The sequence below is a fragment of the Rhinopithecus roxellana genome, chromosome 1, assembly GCF_007565055.1.
Source record: "Rhinopithecus roxellana isolate Shanxi Qingling chromosome 1, ASM756505v1, whole genome shotgun sequence".
Classification (NCBI taxonomy): Eukaryota; Metazoa; Chordata; class Mammalia; order Primates; family Cercopithecidae; genus Rhinopithecus; species Rhinopithecus roxellana.
This window is the reverse complement of record NC_044549.1, coordinates 72018873-72037896: the sequence shown is the minus strand read 5'-3', so window position 1 is coordinate 72037896 and position 19024 is coordinate 72018873. Positions and strand designations below refer to the sequence as shown.

General features: G+C 41.0%; 1 long non-coding RNA gene across 1 annotated transcript in view; it reads right to left on the bottom strand.

Moving 5' to 3' along the window:
• The window catches only part of LOC104660496, a 325315-nt gene that overhangs the window by 191622 nt on the left and 114669 nt on the right, over positions 1 to 19024 (bottom strand). Inside the window, exons 2-3 of the long non-coding RNA XR_004055024.1 lie at positions 18366 to 18629; positions 9156 to 9212 (exon numbers count right to left, since the gene is read on the bottom strand). This is a non-coding gene — a long non-coding RNA (uncharacterized LOC104660496). The remainder of the gene's footprint in view (positions 1 to 9155; positions 9213 to 18365; positions 18630 to 19024) is intronic.

Genomic DNA, 19024 nt, shown 5'->3' with positions numbered 1-19024 from the left:
GTGTCAATATTTAAAGAGAAGAGCGGAGGGTTATTTACTGGATATTATTTATCCAAAAAGATGGGTTTTTTGGCTTTTGAAATGGATAACCTACATGGAACAGTTTTGAGACTCAAAAATGATCAAAAGCCCATTTCTCCCGCCCCCAACCCAACCCAGGGGGAAAAAATCCTCAACTGTTTCTTATACTGGGCTCATTATCAGGTCATTTATAATCTGTGAAACCCAAATGAAGGACATACCACCATGCTCCAGAAGAAAGTAGAGGTCTTCTTAAGAAGGTAATTATTTTAAACATTAGCTACATTTAAACAAAATGTCTCCATTCAATCTGGGGAACTTCCCCCTTTATCTATAGAATGATGAGTTCATTTATCTCAGCTGATTTTTGAGGGGCCCTCATTAAATTAATGATGGCATCATGTTTATCCTTGGTGTCAGAGCTAGTCGGGGCCCCAACAGGAAAACAATGGTAAAGTCAAATTGGGTAATGTGAGGAGAAATTAATAAAGGAGTAATTAGCAAAGGTGAAGGCAGGGGGTAGGGACAGCACAAGGGTTAGTGCCATGCTGTGATGCTAGTAATGGTCAGGGTGCTGTGTGTGCTTCTAAGCCTGAAGGAACAATGGAAGGAAGTGGTTATCAGGAGAGAGAAGGGGAGAGAAGAAAAGAACGGGAGGTAGGTGGAGAAGGCTGTCTGACAATAACTCTCATAACTTTACAGGAAGGGAATTTTTGGAATATGAACTCCAAATTGACTCTATTTCCTCCCTGCATCTCTTGTTGGCTTCCTATTTCTTTGAACCTACTGTTAGGTAGAGGGCATGGGAATTAGTTACTGCAATCCTAAAAGGCCAGCCTCCCAGGGTGCTGGGCACAGAGCCCAATCAGAGCTTCGAATGCTGTGGTCAACAAGTGGTCACTATGTGTGTAATTAAACAAATCAATTTCATGCTCTTATTAGAAACAGTGTGGTGTATACAAAGGAAGAGCGGGGAGAGAGAAAGTAACTAGCATTTAGTGAGTGTCTATTATATCCCAGACACCATTTTGGGTAACTCAGTTAATTCTCACAAAGACAACATGCAGTAGATAGGTCACCCTCCTACAGATAAAAACATGAAGACTAAAATACTTAAATTACTTCTCTACGGTCATACAGCCAGTAGGTGGCTGAGCTGGGATTCATACGAGGTCGGACTGAATTCAAAGTGTCTGCTGATTTCACCATTGCATGTAATGTGTCCATGCTTGTATATCACTAAAGTCTGGTTTCTGAGCCAGAAGGGCAATTCGTCAATTTATGACAAAAGAAGGCTTATGTATGTGAATATTCAGTAAATGCACATATACATCAATAACAGGGAAATGTTTCAGGCCTCAAAGGTCATAAATGTCTTATTTGTATCAAACTACAAGTCCTCATATTTGTACATTGCTCCCTCTGCCTAGAACGCCCTGTCCCAGCCTCCCCACTTATCCTTCGAGGTCCAACATAGATGTTGTCTTTTCTAAAAACCCTCATTGATGTCTAGATTTTCATAATTAATGGCTTTTCATCTGTATTTTCCAAATACCTCACTTGAAACACCTAGCACCATTAGGTTCTTATGAGAGTAGGTAGTGTATGTTTCTCCTTCCTTAGCCTGGGTAGTAGACATTTATGGATTCTGACTTCACAGCCTCTATTCCCCCTTCTTTGGGTGTCAGTATCCTGGATTTCCTTTGGTGAACACCCCTCCCCGCACACCCCATCCCTGTGGTTAGGTTAGAGCTGCCTCTACTCCAACTCCAGGACTGGGCACAGATCCAAGCTTAGCCAGTCAGAGCAACACCTCATCCTGCACTCAGGGATTGGCTCAGGACCGGGACTATGACGCAATCACAGTCAGTCAAGGAGAACCCTGGACTTCTACTAGAATGAACTAGAGAAAGGAGCTGGGGGAGGGGGCAGGGGGAGTCTTTTCCTTTTCTTTTTAGAAGATGTCAACTAGAAGATATAAAATCTGGAGCCACCACATAGAGAAAGCCTGTGTAGAAGTGAAGCAGACACAGAGGATAGAGGAGTAAAAAGACTGGAAGAGGCCAAATACTGATGACATTTGCTTGAACCATTTGGTTTGGCTAGCACTACCCCAGATTTTCTGAGTACATGAGCTGATACATTTCAATCTTCAGATACTTAAAACCAAAAAATCCTAACTACAACTATCTGACAGAGCATCTGTTGTACTGGACATGCTCAGAAAATGTTCCTTAAAGTAATTACACAGAATCCTTGCAAACTGACATCTGCCCATGTGTCAAGGTCCGAAAGCTAAAATCAAGTGGATTATCAGGTTTACCCTCTTCCATTTGGTTTTCAGACAGACAATACTTGAAACATGTTTGCTAAAGACAGACGAAACTTCACATTCTCCTCCAGCACATGACACAGTCAGAGGGAGATGCATTGTGCTTAAATAATGCATGAGGTAGCAAGGGCCAAGCCTGGTGTATCAAGGTGTTGAAAACCGATGATGAGCCTGCTGCTTTTTTCAACCCATCTGCTAAGCTGCTCCCATGGATTATTTGTCAGTTTCTGTGGAGGAAAATGTTTGGGATACTGACTCTGTAGGAAAAATACAATTGGGATTTTCCTTTCTAGTGTCTTGTTATTGTCCCTTACCCAAATTCATCTGTCCCTGGGCATTCTCCCCCAACAATAGTAGATAACTTTTTGGTGAATCTGAACAGCTCACAATTATTCCCTTCATTTTCACCTCACCCAAAGCAAGGAACAAACAGAAACTATGCTTGGAAATTTCGCAGCCCACTGGACCAAGGGTGGAAGCCTGAAGTGAGTTGGGTTATTTTTCCCCAGGAATTTGAAATAAGAGCAGAGATAGAGAACAGAATGGATTCCATCATTCCATGTGGTTGAAGCTCTAACAGATGGCCTGGGGAGCTGTGGGTAGGCATCCTTACCCATCATGCGGGATGAGGAGCAGAGATTGTGAGTCTGCTGAGACAAAGAAATAAAGCAGATGTGCAGACAGAAGCAGAGATGAAGAGCATGTACTCCCTGTTCCTGCCATCCCTCGAGTTGCCTATTCTAGCATTTCCTGAGCCCTCACTGTATTTCTGCTTACACTTCCATTGCAACGTCTCTGCATCTTTACACTAGATCCTCATTTTGTGAGTAATACAAGTTGATGTCTGTTCCAGGCAATCAAGAAAAAAAAAAAAAAAACATTAGCCGAAAAATTCTTAAGATGGGAAATCACCCAGGTGAGAAGAAATATCCCAGTTGAGAGAAACAAAAGAAAAATTTTCAAGAAGAATTAGCAACAGTCATTCCAAAACCATTAAAGAGACGTCACTCAGCTCCAAGAAGAGAAAAATAAATCTTCACAGTTGGCCAGCTGTGCAGAACTGAAATAGCATGGACCTACTCCATGAATTCACATAGTTGCTGAAAGTGAATTCCTTCCTGCAGTCTTCAGCCTTGCAGCTGAGCCATGAAATGTATTCCCAGTTTAAAATTCCTTTCCAAGTGCTATCCCATGACTTCACAAAGTTGTCTGCACACAAAAGCAACTCTCAAGCTGAGAGATATCATGTTTGCATCATCGCTGACATGTAGACAAGTATTCAGATGGCCCATTAAGTAAATGCCCCTTACAAGTATGGGGCACATCTGGTGGTTTGACAGCCTTTCTCTGCCTCTATAAGTTGGAAATCCCCAGCCTGGCTCATTAAGGAGAAACAGGCACGATTATTGTGTCAAAACACATTAGCGTATTTTATTCTGCCATTGCAGTTGCTTATTGGCATGTGATGAAGCTAAAGAGATTTCAGGTTATGAAATCTGTGTTTCCTGCTTGTCTTTGTTTCGAAATTATATGTGGGATGATGTGGAAGAGGAACGTCAGTTAAGCTTCTGGACAATCTCCCCAATCCACAAATGAATTGACATTCTTATCAAAAAATCTGTCCTTGCTCCCTTTTTCTTGTGTTTGCTGAGCAAATGAGGTATTGGAAACAACAGAAAACATGTCCCCTTTTCTCCTCCTAAAAAAGATGACCTTTCCCTTACTTTAATTGTAAGATAATTATTTGTATTATCTGACATCCTTTTGAAATATCTGTATAAAAGTGCAAACAACACATTAATGAATTCTACAGATGATACAAAATTAGGAAATGCTGTTTTTCTTATTAATGACAACAATATATCAGGCAGCCATACCCAACAATAGCATCTGTGAGAGGGAAGGATGGAGTAGAGAAAGTCACATTTGTGACAAAGGCAAAAAGAGCCATGCAAAATTAAAATTAAAATATAAAACCCAGATGTGGTGTGAGTAGTGGACAGGTGAGCCTTGAAATCTTGTCAAACTAATGTGGCCATGTAGTGGATGGACATTTAGAGAGCTGCGTGCCCTGGGGACTGAGAGCTGAACTATTTTTAGTTCCACAAGTAGAGGCATTGTGTCTCAGAACAGATAGTCTTTTCTTCCAGAACTTTAATAAGACCGCACCTGGCATAGGGTGTTCAGTTCTGGAATAGTACCACATGATGTAAAAAAAAAAAAAGAAGTCTTATATGTAAGATTTCAGGCTTTCTTTTTCTAGAAAGTAATGTAGCCACTTTTTTTTTAAAGTAATTCCTAGCAGTATATTGGCTGTTTTTATTAATTTGGTTCATCCTTGAGAGTATGAATAAAATGGAAAAACTGGATGCCTAATAAGCACCCCAAAATGAACACATTTAAATCTAAGCTCTGGCTGGCCTCCCTGATACCTCCACTGAAACCTGCCCTTTCCTCAGTCTTCCTGGCCTTGGTTCTTGGATTCCATCCCTCTAGTTACCCAGGCTTTGGAATAATCCTAGACTTCATTGTTTTTCTCAAACCCCAAATCCCATATATCAGCAAATCTTGGTGGTTCTAGTTTCAAAACAGATCCAGAATCTAACCATGTCTCACAGTCTCCACTGCTACCACACTGATCAGCAGGATTCCTCTGATCACGTCACTTCTCAAAAGTCTCCAGTGGCTTCCAAATCAGGGTGTCCAGGTCAATATGATGCAGTGTGGCACTTCATACCTCTTAGATCACATCTTCTACACCTGCCTTGCCCACTCAACTCAACCATACTAACATGCCAGGCAGAATCTGGTTATGTCTTTATAGATGCAATTCCCTGTTCTTAGAATTCTCTCACCCAGATATCCACATTGTTCACTCCCTCAGGTCTTTAGTCCAAAATCATCTCTGTAATGAGGCATTTCCTGACTGGGAAGGGAAACTGCAGCCCACATTCATGCCCCGGGCCTTCTCCCCTCTCCCTGCTTTATCTTTCTTCATTGTCCTTCTTATCAGCCAACACACTATATATTTTGCTTATTTATTCATTGTTTGTCTCTCCCATGATATACACAACTAGAATATGCATTTCTGTTGTTTGCCTTTGTCTGTTTCATTCCCACACCTAGAACCGTGCCAATTGCACAGAAGGGGCTCTGTAAATATTTGCTTGGAAAGCTGAATGCAACTGGATGCCTGTTGCTAACGTTCATAATCAAAATACTTGATCAGAGTGAGCAAATTCTAAAAAGTATCTAAGTTCAAATCCAAAGGGCAAATCTATGGCAGAGCTAGGAATAATTTCAAAGCAACTTCCTTTGTCCATACAATGCAAGTACACTCCTTTCAGAGGCTAAATAGAGTTTCTATACTGGCATCATCTCTAGCTAGAATATTGATCTGAAATTTGTTTAATCAGAGGGAATATATTTACAGAAGCATGTAATAGCTAAGGTAAATAGGCTTTTAAAAATCTCAGAAATGGTCCAGACACAGTGGCTCACACCTGGAATCCCAGCAGTTTGGGAGGCTGAGGCAGGTGGATCACCTGAGGTCAGGAAGTTGAGACCAGCCTGGCCAATGTGGTGAAACCCCATCTCTACTAAAAATACAAAAATTAGCTGGGTGTGATGGTGCATGCCTGTAACCCCAGCTATTTGGGGACGCTGAGGCAGGAGAATCGCTTGAACCCGGGAGTCGGAGGTTGCGGTAAGCCAAGATTGTGTCACTGCACTCCAGCCTGGGCTGGAATCTCAAAAAAACAAAACAAAACAAAAAAACTCTCAGAAATATAGACAGCAAAGCTTAGAAAAGTGAATCTAGTGGAAAGAACACTCACTCACAAATTAGACAAGAGCTGACTGATCTGTGCCCACTTGTTCATCATTCGTAATACCCCTAGAATGTAGGAACTATTGTTTCTATATTCCTTATACAACCAGTGCAGACAAAGTAGGAATAATTTGCCCAAGGTCCAACATCTCTTCCTATATGCCCATCAATGACAGAGTGGATAAAGAAAATATGGTACACATATACCATGGACTACTATGCAGCCATAAAGAAAAATGAGATCATGTCTTTTGCAGGAACGTGGGATGGATGGAGCTGGAGGTCATTATCTTTAGCAAACTAACCCAGGAACAGAAAACCAAATACACATGTTCTTACTTATAAGTGGGAGCTAAATGATGAGAACTCACGAATAGAAAGAAGGAAACAACGGACACTGGGCCTACTTGAGAGTGGAGGGTGGGAGGAGGTAGAGGAGCAAAAAAAATAACCACTGGGTAATAGGCTTAGTACCTGGGTAACCAAATAGTCTGTACAACAAATCCTCATGACATGAGTTTATTATCTACATAACAAAACTGCACATGTTCCGCTAAATGTGAAATAAAAGTAAAGAAAAACAAACCCCACAGATAATAGGATATACCCAGGCAGGCCTGGCTCCGAAGCCCATGTTCTCATGCACTAGGTAGGATCCTCAAACTTTTTGCTCTCAGAAATCCCTTACACTCCTAAAAAGTATTGAGGACCCCAAAGAGCTTTATATGTAATATACCTCTTAATATTTACTGTATTCAAACTTTAAGAAGTTTAAAAATACTTATTCACTCAAAAATAGCAATAAACTCCTATGTTAACATAAATAGCACATTTTTAAGAGAAATAATTATATTCTCCAAAATAAAGCATTTGGTATACAGAGTAGTGCTGTTTTACATTTAACATCTGTGTTACTAGAAGACAGCTTGATGATCATATCTGCTCTGCCTTCAATCTATTGTGATACGTGGTTTTGATTGAAGTAGATGAAGAAGATCCAACTTCACATAGAGACATAATTGGAACAGAGGGGAACTGTTTAGTAGCTTTTTTAGATCATTGTAGCTGTTCTTCTTTAATAGTACACAAAACTTGAAAAGTGATATTTCATAAAGGTTAGTTGTAATGTGGTATCTAAAACCATATTAATGAACTTTCCATACCCAAAATCCATGGGTCCATTTTGTATTTTCAGCAGTTCTTTTACCCATGCATGATTTTTAAACATTATACAATGGAGATTTGGAGGCTCTTGGTTCACTGAGCTTTACGAATCTTCACCCCTCCCAACCAATTTTTTTTTTAAACCAGTCTGTTAACGTCAACACTACTCTCATTTTAAAAGGGCATCAAGAACTAGGAAGCTGACAAGCTCATAGTAGCAGATCCAAGTTTTCCAAAATTCTAATTTTTACTTGAAAGCTCTCATGATATTATTGGCAACAATTACTTCTGGGGTATCATCTCAGAGGCCTTTATGATAATTGACCTATCATATATTTCCAGGCATTAGTTTCCAGTTGCAGTTATCTTTTTATCTTCTGAAACTTTTTCTGTGTGAGTGTATTTATAAGAAATCCTTGGCTGGGCCTGGCGGCTCATACCTGTAATCTCAGCACTTTGGGAGACCGAGGCTAGAGGAGCCCAGGAGTTAGAGATCAACCTAGGCAACATGGAGAAACCCTGTCTCTACAAAAAAAAATGCAAAAGCAAATTAGCCAGATGTAGTGGTGCACCCCTGTGGTCCCAGCTACATGGTAATCTGAGAGGTGGGAGGATCACCTGAGCCTGGGAGGTGGAGGTTGCAGTGAGCCAGGATTGCACCACTGTACTCTAACCTGGGTGACACAGTGAGACCCTGCCTCAAAAAAAAAAAAAAAAAAAAAAAAAAAAAGTCATATATCTAGGGAAAAAGCTAGTTCGACTTACACAGTTACCATCACTAATAAAACATTATTTTGCTAAAGCACTGACAGCTTTACTCCCCATTGCTTATGAGTCGTCATTACAAATATCAACACAATTTTAAAAAGGTAAATAACATCTTAGTGTTAGTATGAGAATAGTTTTGATGAACTGTCCCCTGAAAAGGCCTGCAGACTACACTTCGAGAACTGTTGCACTATGCTAAACCATCTCTCACACCCATGCCCTATCTCTTACAAATTTTGCCGCTTTACCTTCTCCAAGTTTCATTGCCCCACCAGTAAAATGCAGATATTAATATATAACTCTGATCTTGCAAAATAATCATTTGTTAAGCCTTAGCAAAGCATGTGGCAGACAGAAAGTGCTTGAAAAATGGTCACCGTCATGACCACTGTCCAAACCCCTGGCAAGTTACTGGCAAAGCTAGGGCCCAAAGTCATGTTTCCTCATTTCTGCCCAGAGCCTTCACTGCTACATCACACCAGCAGGAGCAGAAAAGTTCCCAATATGGCTGCTGTTAAAACAAGGAGCTAAGAAGCTGATACAGTTGATTCAGCAGTCTTTCTGGTTAAAGTCCTGGATGATAACTTGAAACAGTTAAATGGTTCTGTGTTTGGGTCATGAATTTGCTATGTGCTACCTGTGTGACCTTGTGCAAGCTCTCTGAGCCTCAGGTCTCTCCACCATAACATTGGATAACAACAGCACCTACCTTAGGAGGTTGCTGTGAGAATTAAATGAGATAATGGACAGATATATATCTAGTACTGGCCCAGATGAAATGTTCAAATCATGGCTAGCTGCTCACTATGATGATAATAATGACTACTGTTATTATCTTCATAGCTCAATACCTTTCCTCGGGGAAACCTTTTCCAGCCGTCTAATGAAGGCACCTATTTTAAGATCTCATAGCACCTGTACCCCTTCTTCGTTAGATTTACTACAGCTGCAAAATTGTAATATATGATTATTTGATTAAAGTTTGTCATACATAGTAGGCTCCAAGCTCAATAAAGACAGGCACAGGGTCTGTCTGCTTACTATTTTATCCCCAACATCTGGTATATTGCCCAGCACAAAGCAGGTTTCAATAAATACCTATTAAAGGAAAAATAAAATAATTAATTTACTAGATTGGCAAAGCATAGCTTTACTTCATTATATAATTTATCTGAACTTCCTCCAGCACTTGTCACTCAAAGTGATCTGTGGACCAGTAACAGTACCCTAACCCGGAAGCTTGTTGGAAATGCAGAATATACAGACCAACGGAGTCAAAGTGTGCATTTTAACAAAATCCCAGGTAATTCATATGCTCATTAGAGTTTCAGAAGTACTAACCCTTGACTGCTCTTCACTAATGTTAAGAGAATGAGAGAGAGGGAGAAAGGAAGAGAAAGAAAAAGAAAGAAAGAAAACCATCAAATTTTCTGAGTAAAACAGCACTCACTTCCAAAATTCCAGGTCTCATTCTATTCCTAATACAAATACTAGTACAAACATTACCATTTCTAAAAACCAGCTGCATTTTTTTCTCAGCCCCGGCCAGGCTGCTCTTATTTTCTATTCACATATGATTATTTTCCAGAGACTATTTTGGCCTCAGTTGAATAATTTATTTCAGAAACTTTACATCCAAAAATATTCTCTGGAGGAGACAGAAACACCATCTGTGCCTCATCCTAGAAAAACAGCCCCAAACCATAAAGTAGGGGTGTCATTTTAGAGTTGCAAAATTTGAATTCCTGTTTGTCCACCACAACCTCAGAAAGAAGAGAGAAAAACACAGCAAAACCCCTTCTCCTATTATAACACCAAACCAGTGCTCCAACAGCCCAAAGAGATTTATAAAAATATGCAAGTTATCCATTTGACCCTTGGAAAAATTATAGTCTAGCTTTCTAATGAAAAAGTTATTATTTTTAGGATTTATTCCCATGTGTGAATGGTAAAGCACATCTATCATTGGATAATAATATACAAGAACTTCAAGAGTTCTGAAGAATGGTTCATTTTCCTGTGTTCTATCTTACATAATCTGTGGGGCCTGACTTCAAAATTCCCTTTGCTGCAGTGTCCTCTCCTCCAAAGGGTAGAAATGTGCCTGGCCAGAAGCAAAACACTTCACTGGATTGGGTGCTCCCTCCCATCACTGCATTGGCCTGGTAAGACCTGAGTCGGAGAGTTGATGATGAGCAAATGGCACTTGAATTTATTGCTGCACATTCTCCCACAGCTTCTTGCTTGCCTGGGACTCTTGTTTCTCTCTCTTCCTTCCATCTCCTACAGATGTGGGAAATACCTGCTTTGAGAAATAAAGCTGCTGAATCTATAGAATTAGCCTCCATAGAATCAACTCCTATGTGGGTGTCCCCTATGGTCATGGAGCTCCCACCCATAACTTTTTACGTGCGTTCTCGTTCTCCCAGGGTCACAGGCATAGACATTTGTTGAGAAGATCATGATGGGAGTTAGGGTACAAGATAGAGACCCAAAATGAAATCAGAGTTGTCCTGATGGTCTAGTCTAAGCAGGTGAGCCAAGGGGCCCAAGGGGCCTTTTCTCCATCTGTAGACACATCAAACAGAGTATCACTGATTGGTTGGAAGAGGGCAGTTACCAGCCACCTCATTGTCATGTAAAGAAATTGGACTTTGGAATCACATACCTCAGAATTTGAATCCTGGCTCTTATGCTTGCTAGCTATGCTTCCTTAGCAAAATTGTATTTAAAATCTGAGCCAGGTTTTCCTCATTTAAAAAAAAAACAGGTATATAATATCCCTTCATGGTGTTTTGTATGGATTAAAGGAGATTCTGTGACATAATGCATGTGGCATGCAGGCACCTCTCAAGGAGGGTTGGTTGTCCTTCCTCTCCCCTTTTCGCTTCTCTGCTGAGGGTACCATGATATATTTTCCTGGCCCCTGAAAATGCTGATTGGAAAAGAAAAGAAGAAATGGGGGGAGCACAGGAAAAGCAGAAAAGGAAAAGAAGAAACTTCGAGCTAGTACTTATCTGCAAGAACGACTTAAAAAAACTTGACTGTCAGAGTAGCTATCGTCCTTGAAGTAGTGTTTAAAGAGATTTTCTTTTCAACATAAAATCTACCATAGGCTTGTTTATTATTTAATGTTTTCCTCATTATCTCCCCAATAATTTGAGCATTATTCACATTTTAAAAGCCAGGGTTGCCTCTCCTACATAATTCGATTGAAATAAACTCTCTTTTCTGGTAGCCAGACGTGTCATTATTGGTCCTAACCAGAGTTCAAGAAGAGGATGACCGTAGCTCACAGTCAAAGTTTTGAGTCTTGCTCCAGTGGCACTGGGGCCCGTCCTAATAAGCCACCTCCTTGCCATCACACTCAGGCTGCTTTATCAGAGAAACAAGGTCAAGAAGAGGGAAACACTTGGAAAGATTGATGGGGAGCCAGAAAAGGAGGCTTAATCCATGGAGTTCTTGGCGCCAGTCATCACAGACAATCTCTAAATTGTAGCCAAGAGAGAATACCAGTCTCAAGATGTCTGTCGGCCTTGCTTCTACAGAGAGTGGTGTTTCAGAAACTAAAAGTCTAAGCTGACAGGAAGGGAATCCTCCTACAGTCCTTTGGTGCACTGTTGATGAATGAAGTTGGTTTGCCTGGTGAGGGCAAGAGGGGTGAGCTATGTAGACTGAAAAACAAAATGGAAAGTTAAGTGTAGTTTAGCAGCTACAAGAATCATCCACAGGTTATTATAGATGCTCGCTGACTTTGGCATCATTCTATTCCAGAAGTCCTAACCATCTGGAATGTTACGCTAGTTAAAACATTTCTGTGAACACTTCAGTTGTTTTAGTATGATCACACCACCACCAGCAGGCTCATCATACTTTAATTTTATCAAAAATAGCAAGACCTGTTGATTTACATAACTTTTCATCCTGAGCCACAGTTTAGTCTCCTTCTAGGTTTTCTAACCCGGTGGCTTAAACCTATGGCTGGACATTGGAATCACCTGGGGATCCCATGCCCAAGCCATTACTCATGTTAATTATTAATGTATCTGACTCTTTTGGGGCAAGACACGGGCATCAGGATTTGTTTTTAAAGCTTCCCAGGTGATTCTCATGTGAAACCAAGTTTGCAAACCAGAGTCATAGTTTAAAGATGCTGAGAGTGGATGGGGGAGTGAACAGACCTAATACAACCAAGAAATAACTCAGGCAGCGTACTCAATATTGATCACCCTCTTACTGGGCAAATCAGGGAGGCAATACAAAAGTTCTCTGCACCTTTTGGCATGTTTTATGAAACATTTTATGTAAAGTCAGATTTGCTTAGGGTGAGTGACAAGTTCTACAAGAAGTATAGTATATCTGTCCAGAACTCTGATCTTTTAAAAAAAGCTTTTATACTTATGCCCACGTTCTCTGTATCAGGCACAATACAAGTTGCTAAGGATGCAATGATGATGATGATGATGATGAAACATGGAGGTAAATATTATTAGCATTTCCCTGTGATGCATGAGATTTGAAGAGGTTTAATAATTTGCCCAAGGTTACACAGCTAGTATATGTCAGTGGGGGAGGCTTTAAGCCAGGGATTTGAAATCTCACTTGGCATGCAATGATGACTTAGGCAAATATGGCACTGTCCCACTTTTTAATCAGACTTTATTATTCTATTTTGGCATCACCAGAATTAATCCAATGGTAGGCCTGTGATATTTTGTATAAAATATTTGCTGAATTAGATATTTTCTCACCCTCTCAGCCTAGTATGGAAAACAGATACATACATGATGATTATAACATAATATATCAATGGATGCCCAAAGCATTGTCAGAGGAGAAATAAAGGGGCAGTTAATTCTGCTTAAGCAGAGAGGATGGTGTCAGAGGAGGCTTACAAATAGGAGGGTGTTTTTTGAAAGGCGTTAAAGACTGAATAGGAGTCGGCCAGATACAGAAGGAGGAAGGATGCTGAATGGAAAGACCAAATACACAAGAAAGAAAGTGAGAGGCACACTGGAGAAATGATCAGCCTGTATCAGTCGTAAACTAAGTGTACATTGGAATTGCTTGGAGGCTTGTTATAAACACAGGTTGCTGGGCCAAATCTCTGAGGCTTCAGATTTAGTAGGGCTGTGTGAGACTGAGAATTTGCATTTCTAATGAATTCTCAGGTTCAGCTGATGCTTCTTGTCCAGGGACCCACTTTGTTGGGAGCCTCTAGTGTACATGAGCATCATCTGGAAAGCCCCACAGCTTTTGTGTGTATGAGAGGCATGCCAACGTCAGCAAGACTTGCACCAAAAGCAAATTCCCCGAAGAGATGAGGATCTCCTTTTCCTGCAAGGAGTGGAGGTTAAATTTTACTGTTGGTTTTGGGAGCAATTCATACTGAAGCTGTCCAGTGAGAGGAAACGGAAAAACCACAACTTGGGACTGAAACAAGGGAAACTGGGATTTTATCGCATCTCTGCCCCATCAGTGCCCCTATTCACAGGCTAGTGGGGCCTGAGGCTAACGAGTTGAAACACACTAGCTCTTTGTTGAACCACTGAGTGTTTGTGGCACTTTTTGTAGGGAAGATGGCATTTTTCACAGTTCTTCCTCCATTTTTGGCCCGGTGGGTGCTGACTAGAGGTGAGTTCCTGTGTTAATCACCAAAGTGATCTGCTGACCATCAGTGTCCAGCCATGAGGGATGAGGGGATGTGTCGAGAATGTTTTCATGCAGAGAATGAAGAGGGTAGAGGAACGTCAGGCTAAGTTGGGTGGGACTGGGACAGATGACTCCCTTGTGAAATTTTTTTTCCCCACTTCTAACTCAATTACCATGCTTTGCTTCTCTCATTTTCCAGGATAGAAAAACCTAGGATGCATCTGCCATTGTTCTCCAAACCCTTTAAATGGGATGAGCAACTTGGAAAGGTCAGCCTCCAAGAATGCTATCTATTTCCCTCTCTCCACCCCACCCACCTAGGACAGACAAAACCAGATCTGGAGGTCATATTTGTCCAATGATTGAGAAGCAAGTGGCATCTAGCTCCAATATGCTCTGTCTTCACTGGGTTGCTTTGCCAGCTGACAGCCATCAGCTGTGTGTGTTACATTCCAGACAGGGACCCCTCTAAGCCCCACTATAACTGTCAGGGAGTAACATAGGAGAGTGGGAATTGCCTACCAGAGGCAGGGAAAGGAAACAAAATCATGAAGTTTGGATTCTATTTCCAGCTTTGTTTTCTTCATAATGCAGTTCCCCATGACTCCACTGCAATCTTCTGGAATACTTCTAGAAACCCACTCAGTAGTCTGCGGAGTTACTTGGCCAATATGGTCCTGAAGATAGTCACATTTGAAGGTTTTAATTTTCCTGCTGTTGAGCAGGAAGCAGGGAGACAAAATCATCACCTAAAAGGCAAATATTCCCTAACACAGGGTGAGCATGGTACTGGGGTTTGCACTGGAGGCCTGTGCTCCATTTCTCTGGAGGATGGGATCTTTACTATCAGGATTATTGATGAGACTCTGGCTTCCTTTCCAGAGATGAAGTATTTTTGTCATCATGTCTATTATCCCTCACAAGAACCCAATTAGAAGAGATTGCCTCAACAGAGGAGGCTGATTAAATTCACAGATTTATTGCAATACCACTTTGGGAGTTGTGGAAAATCAGTTTCACTGCTAAGCTGCCTTCCTTTTAAAAAAAAAATCAAGCTGTGAGCCTGCACCTTGAATTATCCATCTATAACAGATCACAAAATACCCATAACTTTGCAAGCAGCTTACTCTTCCCCAGAGAGGCTCAGAATGCTTCTTCCAGGCTCATAGTACCTCCCCAAGGGGCAGGTGATGGATTCTATGTTCATGAGACACAAGGGGAAATTTTGACCCAGCAGTAGGGTAGAGAAGACAGAGGCCTGTTGCCTGTTGACTAAAGAAAAAAGTCAAGCTTTTAAAGAATTAGAGTTAGTTACATTCAGAAGTCTTACAAGGACTATAGACTGAGCCTGGGTATTAATTTAGTTCATAATAGGGCAATATTTCAATTCATAGTTTACATATAGGGGGTGAATATTCAGTATGTGCAAAATCGCAGCAAGGTTTGGGTGTGAGAGGACACCTGGGTAGAGATTACAGAAGCATAATTACTAACTTGGCTGGACATTATCTTGAGTGTAAAAAAAAGGCAAGGACTAGGGCCCTTTACCTCTTAAAGAGTATAGTGACTCAGGCAAGAGACATTGCGGGTGTGTGGGTTTTGTCTTCAGAGCATCCCTCCGGAGAGCTGCATGTTGTCAGAGTTAAGGGCTTTGTGAAATTATGCTGGAAAGCAGAAATGACCAAACATAGATTCTTACATTTGCTATTTTGTCTCACACCTGGAGACGGGTCAAAAAAAAAGACTTTCCTTTGCAAAGTTTGCAACCAACTTGGGCAAGGAGTCTTTGTTTTAGTTGGGTCCCAGAAAAGCTACCGTCAAGTAGCAATGATATAAATGTAATCTGATTCTCCATAGAAATGAGGACTGTACTGATGCTGCAATCAATCCTGTCCCCAAACCTCATGCCCTAAAGTTACAGGAGCAGCCACAAGCACCACTTTCAAACTTCTAATTTTCTATTCAAGACAGTTCCTTTTCCCCCAAAGTATTCTGTTTCTTTAAAGCAGCATTTCCCAAACTGTTTTTAGCAGAATCTTAACCTCCCAGGGTGTTCTGGAGGAAAAAACAAGGTTTCATGGAGATAAATTTTGCATAGTACTGTATGCTCTATACCCCTTGGTTCAAGATCCTTACTAACATACTAAAGATAAGAGCTAACTCTCAATGAAAATCTACCTGAAGTCAAACACTAAGTACTTTTTATATGTTTTATGTCATTATATCTTCAAAAAATAATACTCAGAAACGTATTAATTTATCCCATTTTACACATGTGGAAATTGAGGTTTGGCGTGGTTAATTGAGTTGTCCAGTTAAAAGTAAAAAGGCAAAAGGTGGAGCCAGGTTTGAAATCTACTCTCATTCCCAAGTCTGTGCTCTTAATCTCTAAGCTTTATCTTCTTCCCACTAACTATACAGACACTTTCTTATATTGCTGTTAATGTCTTTTTCATTACTGCTTCTTTACACAAATGAGTCCATTCCTAACTGTAGCAGTTAGTCATCTTTTGTTTATCTTTTATTTTATTTTTTCATGTCATTACATGGGCCAGCTCAGTATCATTTTAGGTGGTAGCTTCCCTTAACATCAGGTGTTTCCATTCCTATCTTATTTGGCCTTCGTGTAACTGCTTCAAGCATGCTTTAGTGGATTTTCATCTGTATCTTCGACAGTTTATGGATAAACAGAGATGTAAGGAAGACAGGATGTGACTGAGTTTATTTACCCTGCCTTTGGCAAAGGAGGCTTTGTTCAGTAAATGAAAGTCAGTAAAAAGTAAAAGTAGGATAAAAAGTGATGCCAAGGGTATATAGCTAGTTCTCCATGTTATGGATATGGATTTCTTCCACTCTTGAGGTATTTGTAATTAGTAGATAAGTCATTTTATTGGAAGTGAGAGGTAGGATAAGGAGAGGGAGAGAGAGAAAGTGATTTTGTAACCTTCAGTTTTATCTGAAAGTAATTGTTCACTAAACTTGGAAACCGTGTTGACCACTAATGACCTTACAAAGCATATACTTGCTCAGGAAATGGGCTGTTTGAGAGGGGATAAGAGAAGAACGTGAGTTATTAGCAGTAGCCCTGTCTCAGCAGGGGCAGGGCCAAAAGGAAAAGGTACTAGAAGTGCTATCTGTGGTTCCATTAGATTGCACACGGTTCCTAATCTCCCCCATCATGCTTGACCCTAACTAAGTCAGCTTCCTTCTACAGCTCTGTGTTCTTTGTGTTCTTTCACAGCCCACATATGATAAGATTGACCCTCTCCTTCCCTCCTTGATCAGTCGGGACTAATTTAATGAGCATCTACACTGTCCTTCATATGCAGGCCAAATGTCCTGTGTGGCTTGCATCATGTTTGAGGAAGTGTTTTGTGTTTTTGAGACAGGATCTCCCTCTGTCACCCAGGCTGAAGTGCAGTGGCACAATCATGGCTCACTACAGGCTCTAGCTCCTGGGCTCAAGCAATCCTCCCACCGCAGGCTCCTAAGTAGCTGGGACTACAGGCACACACTACCATTTCCAGCTAATTTTTGTATTTTTTAAGGAGACAGGGTTTTGCCATGTTACCCAGGCTGGTCTCAAACTCCTGGGCTCAAGTGATCCACCTGCCTCGGCCTCCCAAAGTGCTGGGACTACAGGCATTGAGCCACTGCACCTGGACTATACCACTTCCTTACATTAAACACTTTGAAAATTAAGCAGGAGCTAAGCAGCGACAGAAAGAAATGAACTATTGAGCCACACAAAGTCATGGAGGAAAGTTCAATGTATATGCTATGTGAAAGACATCCATCTAAAAAGGCTATGTACTGTAGGACTCCCAACTACCTCACATGCTGAAAAAGGCAAAACTGGAGACAGTAAAAAGATCAGTGGTTCCCTGGGGAATGGGAGGGAGGGATGAACAGGAGGAACACAGGAGATTTTTAGGGCGGTGAGATTCTTCTGTATTGTATTATAATGGAGGATACAGGTTATCATATATTTGACAAAACCCATAGAATGTGAACCGTAAAATAAACTGTGCACTTTAGTTAATATCATATAGCTGTTGGCTCATCAACTGTAGCAAATGTATGGAAACAGAGTTGAAAGGGGTGAGAGCGAAGATGGGAACTCTCTGTACTTTCTCTTCAATTTTTCTCTGAACCTATAACTGCTCAAAAAATAAGTCTTAGTTAAAAAAAAAAAAAAGCTGAAGAGAAGCACATTATTTCTCAGCATCATAGCATCTCTCTAGATGATGGTCTCCCTGTTGTGGGGGAAAGATCCTCTCAACACATTATAACAACTCAATGCTCTGATTGTGACAACCAAGGAATATACAAAAGGCCAATTTAAACATCTCAGTGGGTTTGAAGGACAAAGCGACTTTGTGTCACAATAGAATTCATCCCTTGGAACGTGGAGATGGCAGGAGATAAAACAATACTCTTTATCACCGGCAGATTAACCAGCAAGGACATGTTCTTTCTGTTTATCCTATAGGCTCCAAAGGACAATGAGCCTTTTGTCTTTACACCTGTTGCGGGGAAGGAGCCTAGGACAGAAGTGTGGTGGGGTTTATGTGAGGCCATGCAGTTCAGGTTTCTTACCTGCATCTCTGATGGTACACCCTATTTCATAAAGGAACTTGGAGACTGAGGGAAAGGAGCAGGTCCAGGTGTTGCTTGAGGAGAAAGTGAAAATATACAAATCCTTGTTGGAGAGAACTATAGCAAAGTTGCGTCATGCTTCAGCTTTCAGCCAGACATTAGAGTTTCTTGGGGGTCTTTCTCTTCCTTATCCTCAGCTTCTCACTCAGCACATGGTAAAGGCTGGACAGAGGCTTGCTGAATGAATGAACCTCGAGGACTTTGCTGTAAGAAAAAGAGTGCAGAAAAGTGATTTGTCAAAAGTGACACTAGGTTTATCCGGCTGTTTCACTAAAGTTTCCAAATACCCATTTTTTGGTGGAACTGTGTGCGTTGATGGCTTCCTTCATTCTAAACCCTTGCTTGTAATGGAATCTGTTGGTTTTGACTGGCTTCTTCAGGAACAAACCCTCTAATTTCCTTTGCGGTAGCCAGCCTTTCCCCTATTCTTAGTATGGGAAGTCGGAACTTAATAATTCCTTTTAACGCTTCCTTTTTTCCCTGGAGAGCTGCTTGATTTGCATCTGTTCAGCTGTATCGTCCCAAGGGGATACGGTCTGTGGCCTCAGCTCAGCCAGTCAGAGCACTGTTTCCCTTTGCTGTCAGTAGGATCAGAGAAG